This window comes from Vicugna pacos, chromosome 6 (genome assembly GCF_048564905.1).
Source record: "Vicugna pacos chromosome 6, VicPac4, whole genome shotgun sequence".
Lineage (NCBI taxonomy): Eukaryota > Metazoa > Chordata > Mammalia > Artiodactyla > Camelidae > Vicugna > Vicugna pacos.
In genome coordinates, this window is record NC_132992.1 from 90776693 (window position 1) to 90786372 (window position 9680).

General features: G+C 41.5%; 1 protein-coding gene across 3 annotated transcripts in view; it reads right to left on the reverse strand.

The window, feature by feature from the left end:
- SETD3 (SET domain containing 3, actin N3(tau)-histidine methyltransferase) overlaps positions 1–9680 on the reverse strand; it is a 67216-nt gene that overhangs the window by 56969 nt on the left and 567 nt on the right. The gene's annotated exons all lie outside the window — the stretch shown is intronic.

The window sequence follows — 9680 nt, forward strand, 5'->3', positions numbered from 1 at the left end:
GCCACTTAAATCTGCCCTGAGTAACGAGTGCAGGAATACAACACAGGTGCAACTTCAACCCGCATCAGTAAATCAGCACCTGGGAGAGCAGCTATGTGATCTTCAAAAGCCCTGGCGGGCTGTTTATAGGAACAGTCCCTGAAGCCACTCCCAGTTAAAACCCTCAGCTCCAGCTCCTCCCACCCTTTCCTGAATCATTTCCCTGCCCCCGACCTCCCTCCCCACCACATTGTTAAGTTAGCCTTCATAGACGCACGTGTAGCCTGCTGGGTTAAGTGCACTGCCACCACCTGGGGTGAGGTATCGGCATATCCACCCCTCGCCCAGTCCCCTCGAGCCTACCCGAAGTCCACAGCCACTCCCCAGAAGTCACTATCATGTTGACTTCCATTACCATCGCTTACTTTTGCCTGCTTCTGAACTTCATACAAATAAAATTATACAACACATCGGCTGCTTTTACTCAACGCTAGGTCTTTCCACAGCTCCAGGGTCACACGCAACCCCCAACCCAGCACAGCCCCTGGGCCCTCCACTTCCTCACCCCATCTCACCTGCCCGGCTTTATTCTTCCCATCCCCACCTTAACACAGCTCCAGAACCTGCTCAGGTTCTCCCCCCTTTCTGGAATGAAGCTACCTTCTGCTACCTGTCTCCTCCTGGCAAAATTTTTCACATACTTTAAGGTTCAGCCAAAATGTCCCCAGTGGCCTTGAGGAAATTCTGGGCTCCTCCATGCAGCCCTCACTCCCATGAAAATCAGTAAGAATGGGTCAAGTTTAAGGTGATTAACAGATGCTAAAGGCTTGGCTTACACAGAGATCAGTCTTTTGGAATTCTCTTTGGACTCTTTCCATCCCCCAGGCCCTAAAGAGAGAAAGCAGCTTACCCAGGTTAGGCCTTAAGAATCTTCCACAGAGGCATTAACTTGCTACTTAATTAAGGAGGGAGCAGGGAGTGCCTGTCCTTGTCCCCAGGGAACGTACCTCCCGAGGGTACAGGATCTTAGCTTCAGACCAGCTCTTAATCTGTTCCACCCAGAAACCAGGCCAACAGTGATCTCCAATCAGGAAAGCTCCCCAGTCACCTGGATCCTCTCTGCCCGGGAGCTCCGGAGTACTCAGCCCCTCGCACACTGAATCTGAGTGTCCTCAAGCCTTAAGTTTACTTCAGTAATTCAAGTTTCTGGAGAATGGGGGTTCTCTACACCCAGTTCTAAGGCTCAGCAGCCATTCTGCTGAACTTTTACAGCCATCAAGGTCTATAAGACTTATTTGCCTCTGGATTTGATATGGTTTGGCCCCAATTCTTCTAGTGTTTGTGTCACACCCCTAACTAAAAGTACCTTGAAGACAGAAGCCCCACATTTACTTCTTTTCACCCTGCAAAGCATCAGGCCTTCCTGCCACCGTCTGCCAGCTCCCCCGGCCCCCTGGCCTGGCATCATCCCCAATCCACTCTCTCCTCTCTGCGGTCTGCATGCCTTCAGCCCTAGGTGAAGGTGTCTAAGTCCTGGCTCAAACCCCACCTCAGCGACACTCCCCTGCGCACTCCACACAACCCAGAGCCCAGCCCTGGCGGCTCTCTGGCTGCACCTGCCGCAGTCAACATCATTTACGCGCCTACCTCACCCACCGTCTCATGGCAGAAAAAAAAACACAAAGCTTCCATCTCTAAATTATCTGCAGGGGCTAGCTATAACAGTGCCATGGACATAGTCGAGGGTCAAATATTTGGTGAACGAAGAAGAATCTTATTTGAGTGTATTAGTGTTACTTGTGGGTAAGATTTATTTCCCACCACGATAGTAAGATTGTCCACAAGGAACCATTCTGATATATTCTCCAACCAGTGATTAGAACAGTAGCCAAAATGAGACATTTACTTAATACTTAACTACTTCTACTAAAGAATTAGGATGACTCTTAAAAGTCAAAATATAGATTTATACATATAAAATACACAAAATTCACATTTAAAAGATGACTTCTTTGGGGAATCCGTAGTTTATTTCCTAGAAAAGCTTTAAGAGTGTAAATTTCATAAGAGAATCTCTCTAATGAACACAAACTGAATTTTTAAAGTGTTTTTGGTCTCTTAGAAAGCAACAAAGCAGGAATAAGTCTGTTTCCAATAGAAACAGCAGAGCTACAACCCAAGTGTGACTTCAGGCTCCACAGGCACTTGTGACCAGAGGCTCGAGCATCCTTTATGGTGCTCTGCACTGGTCAGACCCGTCCCCACCCACCACCTCCCTGGCATTCCCGCCGCAGTCCCCAGAGGCTGGTGGTGACCACTGGCATGTCAGGGGACTTAGACATGGCTACGACTCGGCCAAGAGCCCAGAGCCAACATGCAGCAGACCCACAGCTTCCAACCTGAAATCTGGTGCAGTGTCCAGCACGTAGGTGGACTCTTGCTGGCGCACACGATTAAGCGGCTTCTCCCCCATCTCTGGGCCAGGACCATACTAGCCACTACGGAAGACAACACATGAGGGAAGACCAGGCCTGCCGGCCTCCAGGATAAGGAGGAGGTGGGGACCCAGGACGCATAGCCAGGATAATTCCTCAAATATAGGAGGAAAGTAACGAAACAGAAAGGGGCAAGGCATAAAGTCCAGTTAAAGAAGGATGATGAGATTTTAAGACTCAGTTTGAGAAAGTCTTAGAATCCAGGGTGAGTGGTTTCCTAAATTCAACCCCTTTCTGACTTTTTTTTGCTAATGAAAATTCTCCCAACATCATGGATTTAAAATAACTACCCACCCTGTTCAGTCATGATTCAAAAATTTGTAACACACAATGAGTGATTTCAGCTGAATCTGGGGCTAGATTCCAAGTTTCCCAAGAGTCATGCAGGTATCCTGAATATCCTTAGTGCTCTCAGTGGAAAACTACCTGTTAGAAATTCATCAACTTCCTACAAAGACCAAAAGCTTATCTTCAATACTTATTTCAAATATGTATATTAGAAAGACACAAAGACGTGCTGAATTAGGTATGTGTATACACATGGGCATACAGATACACACACATACACAACTTATATTCTAAATATTCGCCAGAAGATACAATGCTAAATGAAAGATTTCCCTCAAAAGCTTAGATGGAAATCAGGTATAATTTACAAATTCCTACTGAATTATCTCGGGGAAAGCAAAAATACATGGTAAAAAAAATAGGATATAAACAATACTTCAGACAAAAGAAAATATTATGTAGAAAAGCAATACAGTATTGACAGACAAATTGGTTCCACAACAAACAATCAGAGCTCATCACTCAAATAAAGGGGCATCCATAAAAAGAAACAGCAAGCTGAGAGTTTCACGTATATCTGCATTTCTTCACCACCAATGAATTTTTAAAATGTACAGACTCCTCAAAATTTGGCTCTTTAAAACACCATAAATTATGTAGCAAGTCCATCAACAATTTCTCCACCTAAGAGATAAAACCAACTTTAGAAAACAGTACAATAAAAGGTATATTCAATTATTGTTTAAATTGCTAATATGCAAATGGCATCTCTTAATCAGGAACCACTTCTGACCAATCAAATGATTCTTTTACATGTAATCTGTATAGGTGAGGAAAAGTGAGATACAGTGCTTTTAGGGATCTTGGCTGATGGGGAGGGGGCATGCGGGTGATGTGAGAGAGAGGATGTTGGATACTTAACCTATTTTTACAAAGTATAGTTTACATAAACTGAACAGACTGAGGTGGCATTCAGCTGTGTGGGGTTTTTATTTTTCCTAAAAAAGTATAAATGGAAAGAATGTATATTTCTGTTATTCTTGCGTTGCTTTCAACTAAATACAACCAGAATTAACATTTTGATTACACTTATTTAGTACTTTGCCCAGAAAACCTTAACTCAAATCCAGCATCTGTTTTTCAGTGTATCCTGCATCTTCCCAACTCTACAGCTGAACTGACTAAAGGAGAAAATGGTCCAACAGCTTCCTCCCACCGCAGGCACTCAGCTGTAAATGCACTCGAAGGGAGTGCGGGAGCCCGCCGATTCTTGGTGTGGGAAGAAAAAAAATCTCACTAAAATACTTTGCAGGCCATTAGGATCAGATTACTACATTCTGAATTAAGTACACAAATTATAGGATGATGGCCTAGGAAAATGAAAGCACTCCCAAACTGAAAGTATTTAACTAAGCTCTCTCTCCTCCAGAAACTGGTAAGGCGTATGTAGTCCTTGCGTTGGTACCATGTTAACTGAAACTAGTGTGCATAGGAAACATTTCTCTGGGTCTAGCAGCAGGCTCAAGCCACACTCAAGCGACTTCAGGTGGCTAACGAGCACCCACCATTCCAATCTCTATCAAAGGAAGTGCTGATGTGCCACAGCCCACGAGTACCAAGAAGTCAAGGCAAGCCGACAGGCAGGACAGTGCAATGAATTTCAACACAGTAGCTACACATGTACCAAAATGAATGTACACCTGTAAGCTGCATGTAAGTAAAACTTCAATCTTTATACAGAACAATTTGGGCTCCCATATATATGGAGACAGATAGATTGATACAGATACACACAAACTTGAAATTTTTTCAAATTGCTATTTTTTGCTTTCTACCATTTTTTTTGCTATATTTCCACTAATTTAGAGATGCTTAAACTATCTTTGATTGACTTTTCAATACATAGTAGTTTTAGTTCTAACCTGTTATTAAGTTGTAAATATACTTAAAATGAGGCTCTTAATTAAAGGAAGTTGCAAAAAAATCCTTCTTAAAGCAAAGAATCATTCAGTATCATGAATAATCATTTCCTATTATATCTTTCTAAAAGAAGAAAGAAAAATGTTAAGGGTGAAGGAACAGCTAGCTATAATCTGTCAAGAAATTACTTTCAAGCCACCTACATTCCTCCCATAAGGATTCTAGATTCTGGAATTGTGGAACATCAGGTTTGGAAGAGACCTTTGGGGTTCTCTGTATTTACCTGCAACCCTAAACATCTTTAAAGTAATGACATCTAATATTATGTAGCACGTGTGGCTGTCAAAGAGCTTTGCTATCTATCCACTGCCAGATTCAACTCAACTCAAGGAGGTTTTACTAATACAGATGGTCCCCAACATACGATGTTTTGATTTAGGGTATTTCGACTTTGCGATAGTATGAAAGCCACGCGCGTTCAATAGAAACTTCACATTTTGAATTCTGATCTTCTCCCAAGCTAGTGATATGTAGTACTATAGATACCCTCTGGGGATGCCGGGCAGCCTCAGCGAGCACAGCTCCCGGTCGGCCAAGGGATGGTGAGTGAAAGCCATACACGTATGACCATTCTGAACCATACAGCCTTCTGCCTTCACTTTCAGTACAGTATTCAATAAATCACATGAGATATTCACCACTTTATTACCACGTAGGCTTTGTGTTAGGTGGTTTTGCCCAACTGTAGGCTAATGTAAGTGTTCTGAGCGTATTTAAGGTAGGTGAGGCTACGCTGTGATGTTTGGTAGGTTAGGTATATTAAATACATTTTCGACTAAATGACATTTTCAACATAGGATGGGTTTATTGGGATGTAACCCCTCACGAGTCGAGGAAGATCTGTATAGCTAAGATTGCCTTACTTTTCTATGAGCCAAATGAACAATTCACACCTCCATTCAGTGCATATGTCTTGAGTATCTAATCTGAAATGCAAAGGTAAGTGAGACATGGTCCCACAGCCCAAACGATAATCAACTAAAGCCTTTTACATAAACTGATCTTCAGCCAGATACATGTGCTATATTAAACTGAGTTTTTGAGCCTAAATGCAATTATTCATGCTGTCCCGTGGTTAGTTTCTAGGTTGGTGAAACTGTGTGTCCTGTGGCAAGCCCCCAACATGATCATCTTCATCACAACTGCAGCCTTTAGGCACTTCCTATATCAGGAACTGAGGTAAGCATTTTACACACTAGATAAAGAAAGATATTACGCCTACTCCTACAGATGAGAAAGCTGAAGTTTAGAGAAGCTAACAAATTCATACGAGTTAATAAACAGTTGACAGCACAGCCTCATCAGCACACCTTGATGTCAAACTTTACTGATGCTCAACAGTATTTCATGGATTCTGGTCAAAACCAGCCCACCTATGAAGGCTGTGAAAGTTCATTATCTCTGAAGTTCAAAATAACAGTATTCCTTTAAGGTTATAAAACACCACGTAAAGCTTTTATCTCTTTGGCCTTTTCAAAGTATAGCACCATTATGCTGGCCTCATTCAAAAATACAGGAATGGCCTCAGCTTAAATATGGGACATGAGCAAAATTTCCAAATTTTATGGTAAAAGCACTTACTATAGTGAATACTTTTCAACACTAACCCTCACTTTCTCTTAACTGTGCTTAATAGAAAACTACTGATACTGAAGTCATTCCTATTTTCTGAGACTGAAACCTTTAAACCACTTAGTCATAGAATTTTTAGACTTTGTTATGAGTTGTATCCCAAGCAAAGTGGAAAGTGAAGCTCAGGATGGCAGACAGGCAATAAGCCTAAAATATTGCATGCTGATTATGAGTTCTAATGTAGACACCTGATTACCTACATTCTCTAGACAACTTTTTAGTCCTAAAAAATAGTGAAAGCACTTCTTCCTGTCCTGTCCCTCTGCTCTCCTCACCCATTACTGAGCCTAGGCATGTAACAGGTTGAAATTTTACTTGGCTTGGTAATCAGTATCACTCAGATCCCTTTCAAAGTCTTAACTTCAGAGCTGGACTTGTCTTCCATTGTCAGCCAAGAGTGTTTGGAATTATCTTGATTACTAATTAACTTCTAATTGGAAAGCAGTTGAATAAGAAAGAATTTCAAAGTCTTAACTTTGGTTTTTGAAGTTTATTATCATCTGGAATCATTTTTCTTCCATTCAAATTTATTTCTGTTGAAAACTGTCAATAGCTGTGTTTGTACCTCTTGTTTTATGATCTGTTTATTTCTAAAACCTAGAGGAAACTTCCAAATGGAAATGGAATCTACACAGCTAATCTCTGGCTTAAGTTGCTGTATGAACTTAAAAAAAAAAAAAAGGACTGCTACCCTTGCCAATTCTATTAATTAAACATTTTTTCATAAGACTATTAAGCAACTTTAAAAAAAATCTCAACTCCTTTACAATAGAGAAATATGTATACTAATATTTTGTTAGAAATTTATTTTTCCTTTGAGAATATGTAAATTAATTATATTTGCACATCAAAATATTAATAAGCTCCAATTTTATGAATTAAAAAATGAGATGACATAAGGAAATCCAATGTACAGAATTCAATTTTGCCAAGCAAGGTGTATCTGTAAATGCAACACAAAAGTGAAAACCAGAAATAATTAAAAGCAAGGAATCCTTCGTCTAATACTCTTAACTGGTTAAATCTGACTCAGAATGAACTGATATCCAAGATAAACAATTCCATGTCTGTATCAGGAGAAAAAGGACGTACAGCATATCAAACATTCTTCCCAATAAATTAATGGGCCCAAATACAGTACTTGTTATTGAGGAAACAAATAACTGGCCACAAGCAACTTCCAAAGTAAGTAAGAATAACGGTGTATTCACTATTCTGTCAAAAATGTTTGATGCCATAGTAATAAATGACTCCAATTCCTTCGTGGGGAAACAAAATTCAGGCTCTACTCCCAGGACTTGGGTACAAGAAGAGAAAACATACTTGAAACGCTTCCTCCCTGCCCCCAACAGAAGTATCCAGCACAGCAGCCAGAGACGGACAAACCAGTTTCTAAAGATAAAAAACCTCCCAGTGACAGATATTCATCAAACTACACCAAAAAAGAAACAGTATTGTTAGTTACATTTCTCAAAGCTACTGCAGATTAGTGATCAGAAAAAAAGGAGACTATGTCATTCAAACATTTGAAGAGACTTGGACAGCCTTGAACTAAACTGCTATCCAGTAAAAAGAATGCAGAGAAACCCTAAGCCAGGAGGTAAGCTTTTTACTCATTTTTACTAAAATTCCATGTGCCACAAACGATGTACCTGGTTCCCACTGAATTCAGTGATTACCTACTATTTACTGTGAGCAGCCTCTGTTGTTCCGTATTCCCTCCAGCTGTCATCTCCTTTCTCATTCTCTTCTAAATAATGAAAGCAGCAGGTTTTAAGGGAATAGTTGTGACCAGTCATCAGAGCTCTCAGAACAAAACAGTTTTCCAATGGTTGAACTTTAGAATGAAAAAAATCTTTCAGTACAACCTTCACAGTTTTTTCTCCTTTTCCAGTGGCTTCTAAGCCAAGGTTTAATCATCATTTAAAATGTGGCCCTACTTTCTTACTTCAATTTTACTGCACTCCTATGGACAGAATTCAACAGAAACTTTCATTTCTACAGCACACGTAGGCATAAATGTTTTCATCAAGTCCAGTATCATTCCTATTCTGGGATCACTGGAGAAGAGATGAGAAGCAGCAACCATTTTCCTGGTTCAGACTAGAGTTTCATTTCAGATATTAGCTTACAATGTTGAATATATATCAAAGAGGGCAGCCAGGAAGGAGTAACAGAAGAGAAACAGAGGTTGTTTGGGGTCCCAATAAAAAAGTTGTTCTGTAGCTGTTTGAGAACTTGGCTTCGCAAACTACTTTCTCGGGCCAGAGAAAAACTCCTCCTTAAATTGCTGGAACTGCCCCAAGATATCAATCACAGCAGCCCTGGGGACTAATTTGGTAAGAGGAGACTGCATGTATAGTAGCCCGTGTAGACACAATAGATCATGGTTCAAGCAAGTCTTGTCAAATTTTAACGTACAGAAGAAAGCTGCTTTTATTTGGCTATATTTTTAAGTTAAATGCATTCACTTAAAATAGTAGGAAAAACCTCTGCAAAATAGTTACTGGTTCCTTCGGTTCTGAACTAGCAGTAGGATCATTTTTGAGGGAAAAAAGGGTGGGGGGAGTATCATTTACATAAGACAAAATTCTCTTTTCAGTGTCCAGTTCAATGAGTTCTGACAAACTTAAACAGCTCTTGTAACCACACAACGACCAAGCCATGGATAGATCCATCGCTAAAAGGTTAACTCTTCTAAGGTTCCTAAAAGCAAAATTCACCTGTCAACATACTTGAAAAGTAGTTTGGCTTTTGAAACATCACCTCCTTCATTTGGAAATGCAAAACAATACCCTCCAAGTGATTCTAAACCTGTCAACACAAGGAGCGGGTGAGACCCCGCAGCAAGTGGCGCCCCATACTAATCGGCTCCTTTTTTTTTTCGGAGTAGAAACGGGAGAAAGGATGCAGTTACATCGCCAGCCTGGAGCCACGAGGAGGAAGAGTTTGATGCGGGAATGACAAACTCCAAAGCACTGAATTCTTCTCCCTAGTAGGGCACAGAGCGTGTGGAAGATGGCCAGGGCGCGTGGGAAGAAAGATGACCTATTTTCAACGACTGTTTTTATAACTGGAAAGTGAGGGAGAGAAGCAGGGACTAGTCCCCGGGCACCCCCGCGGGCACCTGAGGTTTGGAGAGAGAGGAACATGAAAGCCACACAGCCTTCGCCCAAGCAGCAGGATGACGACGAGGAGGAGGGCGGGAGGGAGGAAGGAAGCGGGTGCGCGAGCCGGCCGCACGCAGAGCCGAGCCGACGAACGCGAGGGAGACGGACCCCGGCCCCACCCCGCGGGTGCCGAGAG